We start from the raw sequence: 16,976 nt of genomic DNA, 5'->3' as shown, positions 1-16,976 counted from the left end.
AGGAAGCAGCAGATGTCTCCTCCACATCTTAACTGGCCTGTAGCTGCTGACCGTCCTCTAGTAGATAGTCATCACTGTATATTGGGGCTGAGTCCACAGCATATAATACTTCTCATGGTGAGGGAACTGAAAATGACAGAAGAAGGTTCAGGACAGGTGGGGGCACAGGGGATGCTCTCAGGCCATGCCAGCTAATTGTTTTAGAGGAACCCATCAACTCTTGGCTGGGGGTGTCTGATGTCACTTGGGATGAAGTGGATGAATGAATCAACAATTCAAGAAACACTGGGTTGCTGGTCAAGACACGAACGATAGATGACACCGGAAGCTCAGGCCTCATGCTGCGATTCCTGCTGCCATGCCCACTTACTCTGCTGCAGCCTGGGCATGCACCAGAAACATTTAGGCCTCTGCCATTCCCCTGTGCAGGGCCTGGCACTTTTCTGTCTGACATACTGTTAGATCAAAAAAATAAATAAAAAGGAAATTAAAACACACTAAAAAAGTCTGTAATTTTCTCACTTCACCACACAAGGGCTAATAAGCCCTTTTTTTCCACTAATACATGCCAAAAAGGGCTGTAATTTTCTCACTTTACCACACAACGGCAAATACTTTTTTGTGCCACTAATACACGCAAAAAAGCGTTTTAAAACATATACGGTAACTGCACCGCTGACCGGCAAATATATTTTTGGTTCGCCACTAATACACGGAATTGGCACAGTAAAAAGGCATCAGACAGGAACTGCTGCACAATGCTGGTCCTTACTCTAAAGGTTAGAAATTCACTCAGTCACAGAACACAGTACAGGGTGGCAATTTTTCACCTAACTTACAGGGTTCAAGCAATGCACAATCCACTAGAGCCACTAGTCTATCTATTGCACACAATGCCCTGAACCCCTCACAACTTCACTTGACTGGTGTGTCTTAAAGGGAACCTGTCATCAACTTTATGCTGACCTCACTGAGGGCAGCATAAAATAGTGACAGAAATGCTGATGTCAGCGGTGTGTCACACATCAGCTAAAAGTAAGTGGGTGCCGAGAACCAGCATCATAATCATTGCAGCCCAGGCCTGGAAAAGAGTCAAATCTACCTGAGAAGAGTCCTGGTTATCCATAATCCCCTGCTCTCTCACCCATCTGCTGATGATTGGCAGTTCTCTCCTAGAGAGAAAGGGAGAAAACTAGGTAGAAGACTGTCAGCCATCAGCAGGTGGGCAGGAGAGCAGGGATTCACGAATAACCAGGACTCTTCTCAGGTGGCCGGGACTCTTTTCCAGGTCCAGTCTGCAATGATATGATTGTGATGATGGTTCTCGGCAACCACTTACTCTTAAAGGGAACCTGTCACCGGGATTTTGTGTATAGAGCTGAGGACATGGGCTGCTAGATGGCCGCTAGCACATCCGCAATACCCAGTCCCCATAGCTCTGTGTGCTTTTATTGTGTAAAAAAAAACGATTTGATACATATGCAAATTAGGCCTCTTTCACACTACCGTTTTTTTTTTCCGTTTTGCGGTCCGTTTTTTGCGTTCCGTGTACGGAACCATTCATTTCAATGGTTCCGCAAAAAAAAAACGGAATGTGTTCCGTATGCATTCCGTTTCCGTATTTCCGTTTTTCCGTTCCGTTGAAAGATAGAACATGTCCTATATTTGGCCGCAAATCACAGTCCGTGGCTCTATTCAAGTCAATGGGTCCGCAAAAAAAACGTAACACATACGGAAATGCATCCGTATGTCTTCCGTTTCCGTTCCGTTTTTTCTGAACCATCTATTGAAAATGTTATGCCCAGCCCAATTTTTTCTATGTAATTACTGTATACTGTATATGCCATACGGAAAAACGGAACGGAACAACGGAACGGAAACGGAACCACAACGGAAGCAAAAAAACGGAACAACGGATCAGTGAAAAACGGACCGCAAAACACTGAAATGGACATACTGTAGTGTGAAAGAGGCCATAACCTGAGATGATATATAAATCCACGGCACTCTCTTATTTTTAGCAATAAAGAATTTAATTGTATTATACAACACCAACTTGAATGTAGTATAAATAAAGAACAGGGCCAACGTTTCGGTCCAATCTGACCTTGATCACGGCCTATAGTTAATACAGAAATATATACATATCACATCAGTCAGTTGTTGGGTTACAATAAACAAATATGAGATATATATTCTATATCTCATATTTGTTTATTGTAACCCAACAACTGACTGATGTGATATGTATATATTTCTGTATTAACTATAGGCCGTGATCAAGGTCAGATTGGACCGAAACGTTGGCCCTGTTCTTTATTTATACTACATTCAAGTTGGTGTTGTATAATACAATTAAATTCTTTATTGCTAAAAATAAGAGAGTGCCGTGGATTTATATATTATTTAATATTGGCATCAACAGCCTCTCCACTGAGCACCTCCCAATTGGAGTATATACTCCTGTTTTTGACGGTGTGCCTTCCAAAATCTTTTGATATAACCTGAGATGAGTCCTGTCCCTGACTCATCTCACGTACAGGACTCATCTCAGGTTAATTTGCATATGTATCAAATCGGGTTTTTTTACACAATAAAAGCACACAGAGCTATGGGGACTGGGTATTGCGGATGTGCTAGTGGCCATCTAGCAACCCATGTTCTCAGCTCTATACATAAAATTCCGGTGACAGGTTCCCTTTAACTTATAAATGACAGACCGCTGAAATCAACTCACCTGTCTCTACTTTATTCTGCCGTTAGTATGGACAGCATAAAGTTGATGCCAGGTTCCCTTTAAAACAGATAACTGCACCGCTGACCGGCAAATATATTTAACTTTTGCCACTGATACACGACAAAAAGGGCTGTAAGTTTCGCACCTCACCACTCAACGGCTAATAAGCCCTTTTATTCCCACTAATACAAGCCAAAAAATGCTTTAGAACCTATAACTGCACCGCACAAGGGCAAATAAGATGTAGAAATGATTCCTTGTAATAAACCCTGTTAATGGCTGTAACACCTGTAAGGGGTTACACTCTCAGGCTGGGCGGCGATGACAGATTCTCTTGCAGACCACAGGGTTAAAGTCCAAATGCTGCTTTATTTATCACACTACGGCAATACAGGCAACCCCAGTTATAATTCACTGGGTAAGGTGAAGGGCCAGCACCACAAAACATAAATCAAACTGAAATAAACACCTGCCCGTCTGGGCCCTGGCTAATACAGTGAAGATCCTAGCTAACCTATTGAACACAGGTCACACAGAGAACTCAGCCAACAAGCAGTGTATCCTGGACAAAGCATCTGCGTTCCCCTGTAATTTCCCCGGCCTATGTTCAACCTTGAAATTAAAATTTTGCAGGGAGAGAAACCACCTGGTCACTCTTGCGTTTTTCTCCCTGTTTTGTTTCATCCAAGTCAAAGGAGCATGATCTGTTACCAACAGAAATTACAGCAGGTAATATTCAAAGGGAACCTGTCATGTGGATTTTTGATTATAATCTAACTAATTATATACAATCATTAACTACTAAAAAGTACCTTAGAAGTATTCACTTACTGGTGTGACAGATGGTTACCTCATAATATACACACAAAGATGCCGCATGCCGCATGCTAATGAGCTGATTTGAGTCCGGCGTGAGGTCATCGAGTCCAGCGTATATTTAATTCAGAGCTATAGCCACTCCCCTGCCCACCTGCTGCTGATTCCTATGGAAACAAACTGTCATTCAGCAACAGGTGGACGGGGAGAGTCATGAGCTCATGAATATTCATGACGCATCATTATCAGCTGGAGCTTTTCAATACAAGATGTTGGCAGATTGACTGGGTCAATTAAAGAAAGGGACCCAGCATTTTGCTAAGCGAATCAGTCACTTATTTATGTTGCCCTTAGTTAGGACACCATAAAACTGGTGACAGTTCCCTTTAAGTGACTCCAGAGCCCATTTAATGGCTAGACACTCTCGTTCTACTATGGCATAATTTTTCTCTGCCGTGGTCAGCTTCCTACTTAGGTACATCACTGGGTGCTCCTCCCCATTTATCACTTGTGACAGGACCGCTCCCAAGCCTGTCTCAGATGCATCAGTCTGGACCAGAAACTCTTTTCTGAAATCCGGGGAAATGAGCACCGGCTGTTGACAGATAGCGGACTTTAGGCTTTGAAAGGCCTTTTCTGCCTCTGGGGTCCACTTCACCATTACTGACTTAGGGCCTTTCGTTAAGTCAGTCAATGGTGTTGCCATCGAGGCAAAATTCGTTACGAACCGGCGGTAGTACCCTGTCATGCCAAGGAAGGCCCTGGCTTGTTTCTTCGTTAAGGGCCTAGGCCAGTCTTGTATCGCCTCTACTTTATTGATCTGGGGTTTAACCAGCCCTTTACCAATAATGTAGCCCAGATATTTTGCTTCCTCTAGACCCACTGCACACTTCTCAGGGTTTATGGTTAGGCCAGCATCACTAATGGAGTCTATAACCGCCTGTACCTTTCAGAGGTGACTTCTCCAATCAGATGAAAAAATGACCACATCATCAAGGTAAGCGGCAGCATAGTCACGATGTGGCTTCAAGATCAGGTCCATCAACCTCTGAAATGTAGCAGGGGCTCCATGTAACCCGAACGGCATCACTGTGTACTGGAACAGCCCCTCTGGAGTGGAGAATGCCATCTTTTCTTTAGCATCATCTGATAATGATATCTGCCAATACCCTTTTGTAAGGTCAGGGGTCGTGATGTACCTTGCTTTCCCAAACCTCTCAATTAGTTTGTCTACTCTGGGCATGGGGTACGCATCGAATTTTGATACCTCATTTAGCTTCCGGAAATCATTACAAAATCTCCAAGTCCCATTAGGCTTTGGGATTAAGACAATAGGGCTTGACCACTCACTGGTAGATTCCTCAATGACCCCTAACTCAAGCATGCGCCTGACCTCAGACACCTCCTTACTCATGGTCTGTGCGGCCACCAATGACTCCCGATCTTTCCATGGCTTAATCAGATTTACATGGTAAATCTGGTAGGGTTTTCTCCTTCCTGGTTGGGGCACCTTATAGTTCACCTCGCCCACTTTTCCACAACCTCGTAGGGACCCTGCCACTTTGCCAGAAACTTACTTTCTACAGTGGGAACTAGAATCAGGACCCTGTCCCCGGGATTAAAGTCCCTTACTTTGGCAGACTTGTTATAAATTATGCTTTGAGCCTCCTGGGCTCTTTGCAGATGTTCTTTAACAATGGGCATTACTGTCGCTATCCTGTCTTGCATGTCAGCCACATGTTCAATGACACTCTTATAGGGAGTAGCCTCAGCCTCCCAGGTTTCTTTAGCTACATCGAGTAAACCCCTCGGATGACGGCCATATAGCAACTCAAATGGTGAGAACCCTGTAGAAGCCTGAGGCACCTCCCTAACAGAGAACATAAGGTATGGCAGGAGGCAGTCCCAGTCCTGACCATCCTTTTCTACTACTTTTTTTAACATCTGTTTCAGCATCTTCTTAAACCTCTCGACCAACCCATCTGTCTGTGGGTGGTACACCGAGGTACGTATCTGGGTGATTTTGAACAACTTCCACAACTCTTTCATGACCTTCGACATAAAGGGGGTACCCTGGTCCGTGAGAATTTCTTTAGGGATCCCCGTGCGGGAGAACATGAAAAATAATTCCCGGGCAATATTTTTGGACGCCATGTTTCGCAAGGGTACCGCTTCCGGGTATCGTGTGGCATAGTCCAACACAACCAAGATATACTGGTGCCCCCTAGCTGACTTAACAATGGGACCCACCAAGTCCATGGCAATTATTTCAAAAGGTACCTCAATGATGGGAAGAGGCACCAAGGGACTCCGGAAATGTGAGGTCGGGGCACTTATCTGGCAGGTTGGGCAGGACCCGCAGTATATTTCCACTTCCTTGTATACTCCAGGCCAGAAAAATCTTTGTAGTATCCTCTCCTGTGTTTTGCTAACACCCAAATGACCCCCAAGTACGTGGTTATGTGCAAGATCTAGTACCATACGTCTATAGGGTTTTGGCACCAGAAGCTGCTCCACAATTTCATTGTTGCATTTATTAACTCGATGCAGCAGGTTTCCATTCATGGCAAAATGCAGACATTTTTGGTCAGCTTCTGGTACCTGTGGTACACCATCTATCATGGTAACATTTTCATGAGCACTCATGAGAGTGGGGTCTCTCAACTGTACCAAAGTTACCCCGAGACACCCCTAAGTCCAACACATTTCCCCCAGTTTGGGAAGCTTCATCTTCACCAGCTAACACCTGCAATGGAAAAGTGTCATTATCAGGTACGTCACATAACCCCATATTTTCATAAGACATTTCAGTTACCATGACATCCTCATTTTGCACCTTATCGGCACCATTGTTTTCAATGGTCTTTTCCTTTAAACCATTGGATTCAATGGGCCCCTCATAGCAATGATTATTTAAAGGAGACGGCACAGATTCTGCAGGAATGTTTCTCTTCTCCCACAACTTCCAAAACAAGGGGAAGTCCCGGCCCAATATCATATCATGCATAAGTCTTTTTACTACCCGACTTCATAGGATACAGTCCCAGCCGGAGTCTCCAGCTTAACGCAAGCCACCGGGTATGATTTTGCATCCCCATGGATGCACAGCACACTTACTCTTTTGTCCGGCACATAATTACCAGCCACGAAGCTGGCATGCACTAAGGTGACCAGACTACCGGAGTCCAACAGAGCCCTGACAGAGCAGTCATTTATCACCAGGGTACACATCTGCGGCTCAGTCTCTAGTCCTGGGGAGGCTGCACACACTGGCACCGCATACAGCGACTGTCTCCGGGTCCCGGCACACTCCATGGGCTCTGAGGTAAGAGGGCAATAGGCAGCAATGTGTCCCCACTCACGGCACCTCCAGCACTGGGTCACCCCAGGTCTTCTAGGTGAGAAAACCTCTCTGGGTCTGGACTGCCCGGGAGACTCAGCCTTATGCCCACGCCCAACCCCTAGAGCCTTATTCCCTCTTGCACCCTTCCACACACCCCCAACAGCCGGAACTCTCTTACCCACAGATGACACAGGTTGGGCACTCCGGGGAGGTGTTGCTGCGGTAGGGACGTCACGGAGGTAGTCCTCAGTCGACAGGAACTTTTCCACCAGGTTTACGAGCTGGTCCGCAGTTTTTGGGTCTCCATGTCCGACCCACCGTTGCAGCTCCGCTGGGAGGGCTCTAAAGTAGTGATCCACCATTACTTTCTCCACAATCTGGTCTGGTGTAGAAGTCTCAGGTTCCGGCCACTTCTGTACAAGATGGAGGAGATCAAACATCTGAGATCGGGCAGGCTTGTCCATGCTGTAGCTCCACGTGTGGACCCTCCGGGCACGAACCGCTGGTGTAACGCCCAAACGAGCCAGGATCTCCATTTTTAATTTGATATAGTCCCGGACATCCTGCTCCCTGAGGTCATATTAGGCCTTTTGTGGTTCGCCAGACAAAAAGGGCGCAAGGACCTCTGCCCACTCTGCTATTGGCAGCCTCTCTCTTTCCGCCACCCTCTCAAATACGGTCAGGTAGGCCTCAATATCATCATCAAGTGTCAGTTTTTGCAAGGCCCGCTGCACAACCCTCCTCACATTCAAAGTCTCTGGGGGGCTTACCTCCACTTGTGGGGCTGGAGTTACAGCAGTCTCTCTTATTGCAGCAATCTGCTCCATCAACAAACAATTTGTTTCTTGCTGCTGTGCCATGGCCTGTTGTTGCTGCGCATTAGCCTGCTGTTGGACACGTAAGGCTTCTTCGTGTCTCTTTTTATCCTCAGCACGTCTTTTCCTTTCCTCCAGATTGGCCTGTAACAACACCTTCATCATTTCCTCCATGGTATTTGGTGAACTTTGCAAAGCTGCAGCAGCTTTCACCCAGGACATTAAATCAATAACTGTCACCCTGTTGCCTTAGCAATTGACTGTTGCCTTTTTCAGCAGGGACGCTTACCCGCATCCTCCACCAATTGTAAGGGGTTACACTCTCAGGCTGGGCGGCAATGACAGATTCTCTTGCAGACCACAGGGTTAAAGTCCAAATGCTGCTTTATTTATCACACTCCGGCAATACAAGCAACCCCAGTTATAATTCACTGGGTAAGGTGAAGGGCCAGCACCACAAAACATCAATCAAACTGAAATAAACACCTGCCCGTCTGGGCCCTGGCTAATACAGTGAAGATCCTAGCTCACCTATTGAACACAGGTCACACAGAGAACTCGGCTTCTCTAGCCAGCAGGGCAGCCAGCTTCCCAGGCTTTCTCCAGGCATTCCTCTCCTCAGACTGACAGTATGGACTGTGCTTTATTTCCCCTTGATGATCCCAGCTGGCTTCAGCTGGGATCCCTCAGGCTAGGGGAAAACCTGTCCTGGATTTTATTTACCTCACCCAGTTGAGAAAGCTGGGTGGGATATACACCCCTTCCAGGACTTTACCATACACTTTTATGTTCACCTTACCACACACCCCAATAACAAGAACGGTTTGCTGGAATTACAGAGCTGTATAATGGCAATCTGGGTCCCCAGTCAGTGCAGCAAGGTGTAATAGGATTGTTCCTATTACCCAGGCTGTAACCTCCCCTACTGAACCCTGTTCAACATAAATGCTGTCGAATGATTCCTCCTTATCCTTTCCCTACACCTTGAATAATCTTTCCCTGAACTTGTAAATCGCTTTTTCAGCCCAATGAAGTTGTTTTTTCTAATACTGTCCCTAGTGCCTGCTGACTTCTGGTAAATGGCAGACTCTAAGATGGCTGCCGCTATTTATAGGGCTGTGACATCACAGGGCTGGCTGGCTGCTGATTGGCTGCATGCATGGCATTATGGGTGATCCCGCCTTACCAAAGTTCATTTCTCCATGTCCTCACACTTGCAGCAGCCATTTTAGGAAAAAATGTGATTCGTTTCCACGAAGTGTGAGGAAAATCTGCTTCGTGGCAATTCTAATTTTTCCAGAAATTCTGATGGAAATCCACTTCATTAACTTCGATTCGCTCATCTCTATTTACTTGGTCTGGATTATCTCTTTCCCTCTTGCTCTTTCTCTCTCTCTCAATTCTCCCGAAACAAATCACAAAAAATCTGAATTCTTTCAATCTCAAATATCTTGGAAAATTGGGTTGACTTCCCAAATGTTCTCACTCGTCTCTATTATTGTACCACAGAAATTATTAAGACATATAAAAGAAAAATGTGATTATTTTTAGATTTTTTTTTAGGTTTGTGGTTAAAAAATAGGGGCATCCTGGATTTATTCTTATTTGTGGATTACACACAGTCTCTAGCTAGCTTCTTTTCGTACTATACTTGAATTTCACTATAAATCAATCTAGCTAGGAGTCTGGAAAATAAAGGTAAGCACATTTTGTGATGTAAAGATGCTGCCCTACATTCAGGTTTCTCCAATATTCTGAATGCACTCCTGGTTTTGGCTACAAAAACTGCATTAAAAAAACTGACCGTGTGACCGTACCCTAAGACCTGAGAGGTGCTTTATACAAAAACATAGACGTAGTTCCCTGAGAAATAGGTTTATTTCAGGTTTTTAGCATCATGATGATTGATGGTGGGAGTCTCTGGGCGAGTTGTGTTTCCAAATCTGACTTAAGGAAGGTCTTTAAAAACAGAAGCTGATACCGAAAATGGTGATGGAGTGGGTGACGCAGCACATTCCATACCCTCTGGCAGAACCTGAAAAGGGACGTGTGTTAGAGCACATTCTACACAAATACTTTCTGCTGCTCATTTTCATTTTTAATTTCTTATTGCATGATATAAGAAGACACAAGCAGCCAAAAGCCACAGATAATATTTTATTAGATATGATTTAGGGAAACTTTACAAGGATCCACAATTCAAATTAGTTTCAATATGTATCCATTCAGTGGGCAGGGGGTCGGCTGTAGTGGCATCTTAAAAACAGAAGCTGATTCCCAAAATTGTAATCATGCTGTTGGTATGGCAGAGAGCAAATTCTCCTCCGACATCTGAAAAAAAAGTTCTTGTTATAACTCTAGTAGTCGTCATGTAAAGTTCAGTTGTGAAATCGCTTAGGAAATAATATCTGGAGGGAACGCACGAATGTGGAATTTTTTTAGAAAGAATAGAAAGGTAAAAAATATTCACACTGGTGCCATATCTGCCATAGAAGAGTACCGTTCTATGGAGCAGGACAGTGGAGCCTTATAATGAATATCCATCTCATGAACACTACTTTGTTTTATTTTATTTCAATAGGTACAACTTTTGGTGCGGATTTGTTTCTTAATAAACTTTTATAATGGTTTGGGCATTTCTAATACAGAAATCAAAATCCTTTCCAGTTCCAGATAACATTTTTATATCAGCTGTGTGCATAGGGTAGTCTGAGAAGCGCTGGCAGGTGAGGGGCCCAGGAATCGGTGCCTCCACAGCTCAGTAGGTCAAATGGAGGGCACTAGATTAAGTGCATGCTCCATTCTCCAGCTAATCTGAAATTATTTGGAATTGGAGAGTTGTTTAAAAGATAATGTACTAACTGCCTGCAGCAACCACCAATCCTGACTTTGGCCTAGTTAAGCCAATACTTTCTGCTCTACACTTAATGAGGGGCAGTCACTGTGAAACAGCTGTCTGCAGATGAGGTGCTGGCTTATTTAATTTCCGAGTCATGTCTCAAGGCCTGTAAGGATCGAATGTTGACTTACAGGATAGCTGCCTTACATCTGGTGGCATTAGAGGCAGAGCTTGTTAAGACCTCATTTACATCCCTTTCTTCTCTGTTTAAACAATAAAACAGTATGGTAAGCTGTCTTTTCTAAAAAAGATTTAAAGGGGCTGTCTATCTTTTTGAGCATTTTTTACTATCTCTAGCAGCATGGCCCCTTGCTGAATTAACCTTACTCACTTGCTCCCTGTCGCTTTAGTTCTGCTCCCAGGCTTACTTCAGAAGTCTTTTTGTGTCCGTCCTGTAAAGTTCCAGGTGGACGGAGTCACATGCAGCACTGCAGCCAACCACTGCCATCACTGCTGAAATGTCCCCAAGCAGAATGTGACCCAGCAGTAATGTGCCATTTTCAGAACTTCACCACTTGGCTGCAACAGTGCATGAGACCCCAATCTCTCTGGAATTTAACAGGATAGGCATCATTTTGCTTCAGTGCTCTCCCTGTAACTGTCACAGCTCCTGACAGTAGATAGGGCTGGTGGCAGTAGAAGGATGGCAGTGAGCATGTGCAACCACCTCATCAAGGTGAACAGAGAGATGATGAAAAGTACAAATAGCACTTAACTCTATACAGGTGGTTCTAAAATTTAGCTTTACCATCCAGGTGCTTATTTGAAAAATGTTGAATATTTTTGGTGGAACAACCACTCTAACGTTAGGAATATGCTTTAAAGGGGTACTATAAAGTATGCAAGCCTCATATAGATTTTTGCTGTGGGGTTCTTCCAATATCTATACATCGCCTGCTCAAATTTGTGGTAGCAGAAAATTTGATATTATTGTTTCAATCTCATTGCACATCAATATTAGGAAAACAAGACTGTTCTTGTGCCTTCTTTTTCTTCTGGAACTTCCTATCTTTCCATTCAACATTTTCCTGCTCTTCCCTGCAAATACCCACTCAATTGTGTACTGAACCCGAGCCTAAAGTGTCCCCCGATATTTCAACATCGCCTCCATCTGATCTACTGTATCTAGAGCTGCTTCTTCCAGTCTCTGAACTCTTCAATCTGTTCCCTGTATCTTATAGATTCTGAGCTCTTATGGACAAGTCTCCTACTAGATGTATCATGCAAGCAATTGTTTCATTTTGTATCACTTTACTGTATAATTGTTATGATGTTTTACCTAATATTATTATTATTATTATTAATAATAATAATAATTATTATTATTATATGTGTATGTGTGCCCATGTATTATAGTAGGGGGACTGGGTATTGCAACTGTAATATGGATTCAGAAATGTTGTCTCAACCAAAGAAGGAACCTCATTCTTATAAAATGTTTTAAAAAAACTTGGACTGTATGTTTTGATAAAAAAACTTGTAAAAAATCGAAATCTTTTTGGTATGAAATTTCTATTCTGCTCTAATGATAGTAGAAAAGAAAGACACTTACTGGGCATCTCCAGAGCAGTGTAGGCTGGTATGCCCCTGCACAAGGCTTCAATGTGCTGACCATATTCTTCAATGTGAACAACGGGGGTCTGATTGACTGTGTAGGTCATCAGCTGGGTGTTGGTAGGGACCTTTAAATAAAATATACAGATGTTACAAATAATGGGACACTAATAATAATAATATTATTACAATATTCAAATACATTGTCAATTGCTGCAACATAGTAGATTAAATAAATGTAAAATAGGCAGTACTACTACGTCAGGTTCCCCTAATGGGTGCTCTCAGCCTACAGATTTACCCAATCTATAAAGATAAAATGATATGTCTAAAGAAAGGCTGGGCACTCGCTATATCTGGAGTAAGTGGTACTTTATTAATATGTCCATAAAATCTTAAGACAATAAATATAGGTGAGGACGAGTCTGGCCAGACTAAAAAGTGATAAATAATAAATTATATAAATAATTAAAATATCCAATATGCAATTCAATTGTGAAGTTAAAAAGGTGTAGGTTCTCCAGTGGAACCCAATCTCTGAGGATAAACAATAATACTTTATAATTCTCGATCCAATATTCACATATGCTTATATTTCACATAAGTATTTTTGTAATGTTCGTAGAAATAATTGCATGTGGTTGCCACGACAATTAATATTCACAATTAATTTCGGGTATGTCTATGCGGTTTATGCAATATCCACCAACAAGTCAAAACTGTGTTTTTCAGTTGTGGTGTTAAATTATACTATTCAATTGTTCGAATCGAACAGTATATGTGCCATTTTAACAATCAATCTGGGGCCATGTGGACACAATGCAGTAATGCATCCTCTAAAATACTTGATAGAACAATTATCCACCACTGACTTACTATTGTATATAAATTTTTTCTTTTCAGATTGTGTACCTTTCTTCTTTACTTTAAACATTTGTCATTATATCTATTTTCATGTATGTTGTTCTTTCTTTTTCCCTCACATTTGAATATTCTTTCTTTTGCTAAATATAATTTTTCAGATTGATAACTGAGAAGTCTAAGGTTTTCCTTAGGCCATTAGCTATTGAATATGATGGATGTGTGGAAGAGTCAGGAATCCTCAGGAAAGTTTGATGTTGAGCCTCAATATAACTGAACAGAAAAAAAAAAACATTTCTAGATGGATGTTATAAGCATGAGCACAGCATTAGCAGCAAATGGATAATAACACCCATCATGGTCCAGGATATAGATACAAAAAGCTGAATTCAAGCATCTCCTAGCTAGGTGAGATGCCATCCAGCTATCTACCAGGAGTGGTGACAGATGTCCTAGTATTTTACCTTTTTGGTCTTGGCAATCTCGCTGAGCTGCTCCAGGGTGGGGAAACTTGGAGTCATCTTGGTAACCACGCAGATCTTCTTGTTGTACAGTCTTGTAGCAGCAAACCCCTGTAGTGTGAAAGGGTCAATGTTAGGTGGAGAAAGTAGCAATATAAGGATCAATGATAAAACATTGGGATCAAAGAGAAACACACAATAACAACTTCTTGATGTCTAGATCAATCATATGGGCTATACCGCTGTCGTAAGTTAGGGGATTGCACAATTCCTGAGTGTGCAGTGTGGTTCCTATAAATTCTAGGTACACTATTACCTCGCTGTCTGTACCCAACAGACCAAAAGTTAAAAAGTAAGCTAAACAAAGCATTTATAGAACACTCACATTGCCAAAGTCACAGACGGAGTCCCAGGAGTTCCAGCCATTGAGATTGTTGATGTTGGCCACTTGGTCCTGGTTGTTAATGTTCACTTTTTGGCTGATGCTTCCACCATCATTACCTGAATTATTAATATTGATGTTCTGGAAAAAATAAAATAGACATTTTTGTTTAATTAGAAGTCATTTATTCTATTTATAGTCTGATATTTAGATGAATTGGGGAAATCTAAAGACAATTTATTTCTGCCTTTTAATTTTTGGTTTGCTTTTTAACACTACTTTAGATTTACTATGTAATGAACACATTACAGCATATGACAAATGAAATGAACCACAGTGAGGACTCCACTAATATAAGGTATGGATGCCCGCTGCCATGTGTTGGTGCAAAATAAACATGGCTGATAGGTGGCTTTAGGTTGTCTAAGCTGTGGGCCATTTACACTTACGGGAGTAATATAAATCCTTCTATATATCATGTCATTCTACTGGTTGTTTATAGACATGAGGATAGCAGAATGAAAACCTGACAAAATGCAATGAGGTCAGTCAGGATTTATTGTTATGCATTTGAACGCAGATCCATTAGAGCAGTCATGGCTTGATAGTCATCAGTCCAGTGTGAACAGAGGCTATGGATATGTCATTGCTTCAAAGGATCTATGACAGACATGACAGACCCATTGGAATCAATCATGATCCATTTATATTTTAGCCCCATTAATTTATAAAGGACTTCTGGTAAAGAACTAACTTGAATTTGAACAATGCGAAACATCTATGAAAGGGGTTGTCTCAGAATGACAACTTTTCACCCGTCCACAGGATGCGTGATGTTTCTGATTAGTGGGAGCCCGACCACTGGAACCATCACTGGTCATAAGATTGGAAGTCTGTGTCCCCATTTTGAATGTAGTGTTAGTCGAGCATGCGCATTGCTGAATGGCATTAGCGTGACATGATCAACTACTGCTCCATTCAAATGGGGGACATAAGACCCCGATTCTCATGATTCCAGCAGCCGGACCCCCACAGAACTTGTAGAAGTACATCTAACATACAGTATGTCAATAACCAATTTATGACTGATGCCAGCTGTCAATGTGAGACAACCGCTACAAAGGTCAGCCAGAAAAGCTTCAAGGATAAAACCAGCCCAAGCCAAACCATACATCTAGTTACTTACATCATTTCCTAGGGCTTGAGTCAGGAGGACTCCAAGGATGGTTGCAATCTAGACATAGGAACATAGGGAATGGTTAGATTAAATTACACATTCAGTCTTCACATGATAAACCATTCAGAAATATTCTCACCAGGAGTTTCATTGTGGATTCTGGAAGAGAGATTTCAGCTCTGAAGTATAATCCAAGTCACTTGATATATTTTATATACAGAAGTCGTGTTTACATAGGGATCGGCATCAGATTCCTTATTTACTGTTCTGAGCTGATGAGGTTTAATGGAAGGATCGAGATAACATGGCGGGAGGCTCTGCCCCGCTCTATGTGCTCTTCCCATTAAAAATGAATTATGCAAAAGACTACTGATAGCAGCTGATTGAAGCCTATGGTATTACTTCATCTGGGGCTTTATCCTGAAGGTGGGGCACAGTAAGAAGACAACAATGAAAACCAAGTAATGTGTAAAATAATTAGGAAAGAGAATGGGAAAGTACAGAGAAATTTACATTGTAGGAGTTACTGTTGCCTAATCCAGGGCCGGCCAAACTTTTTGAGATTATTTTTGATTAAATTAAAGAGCATCTGTCAGCAGGATCAACCATGCAAGACCATGAATAAAGCCTGCTAGGGTTTATCCTGCTGAGTAAAACAGTGTCTTATTTATCTCCTTCTGTTCCAGAGTTATAACCTATAACATTTTTGTCGGCTGTGCTCTGAACTGGTGCACGCAGCGTTACATCACAAAGCGCCTCATGCTGTGCACAGCCCTGCACAGTCAACAGCCGAGGACCAGGAAGCGGTAAGTACATAGTGTTCACAGCTTCCTGGTCCTCTGTTACTAATGAGTGCTTCCATAGATTCCATAGTTATTAGTATTCGCTGGCCAGCAGGCTTTATTAGGGTGTGCCCAGGCACACCTGGCACACCTCGTACACACGCCTATGCAGCCCCCCCATATGCCAGGCCCCTCACAGGTAATATACTTACCCCGCTGCTGCTTCTCCCTGTACACGGATGAAAACATCCAGTGTTAAGGAGGGGGGCAGCCAATGGCAGGTGGGGACAGGGACTAGCCGACCTAGTATTGCGGGTGACGCTAGGGAGGCTCGTCCCCGGTTCCGCCAGCCATTGGCTGCTCCAGCTCCTTAACACTGAATGTTTTCATCCATGTACAGGAAGAAGCAGAAGCAGCAGCGGTGCAGGGACGAGGAGCGGTGCAGGGAGCGGGATAAGTATATTACATGTGAGGGGCCAGGCACATAGGGGGGCTGTTGGAGAACTTGGATAACCCCTTTAATTTGTTATATATGGTTATAACTTATAACATAAAAGATAATCAAGGCAAAGGCTTTGTTCTACTCTGCAGGGCCAACCCTACCTGGCACTGTGTCTGGTTAAATAGGGTTACCCCTGATGACAGATTCTCTTTGAGGTAAATTGTGAAAAATAATTCCGTTTACAAGGGTGGAAAAAATATTAAAGTGTACCTAAACCATCAACCTTTATTTTAAACTGTTACAAATGCCCTAAAATGTATTTTTGTAATATATTTCTGTAAATATATCCAGACATGGCTATGGTGTACAATTTTATATATGCTGTAGTGAAAAGTGCTACAGAAAGGCTCAAACTTCGGGGACATGTTTCGCTAGTAATGCAATAAAATCAATAAATAAAATATATGATAAAATTATTTTTTGGCCAATTGTAACAGTTTAAAAAGAAGGGAAAAGGGGCCACCTTTAATCTATTCCAGTTTATTTATTATCCTCTTACGCCCATCATCTCATGTATCCTCATTGTCTGTGCCTATTGGGTCAAAATGATATCCTTGGTAATCAGGACAGGATCAAGATCTGAGGGCCCTGTATTTGAGAACCTCTCACCGTTTGTTAGAAGGAAAGGAGTAGTTCAGGAAAACTGG

The 16,976-nt window shown here is 42.6% G+C and overlaps 1 pseudogene; it reads right to left on the bottom strand.

Annotated features, from left to right (window-relative positions):
* Window positions 1-9,968: 9,968 nt before the first annotated feature.
* On the bottom strand, window positions 9,969-15,105 carry LOC122925915 (annotated as a pseudogene).
* Window positions 15,106-16,976: the final 1,871 nt, after the last annotated feature.

The sequence above is a fragment of the Bufo gargarizans genome, chromosome 2 (genome assembly GCF_014858855.1).
Source record: "Bufo gargarizans isolate SCDJY-AF-19 chromosome 2, ASM1485885v1, whole genome shotgun sequence".
Lineage (NCBI taxonomy): Eukaryota > Metazoa > Chordata > Amphibia > Anura > Bufonidae > Bufo > Bufo gargarizans.
The sequence above is the reverse complement of the archived record's forward strand: the minus strand, read 5'-3'. Positions and strand labels throughout refer to the sequence as shown.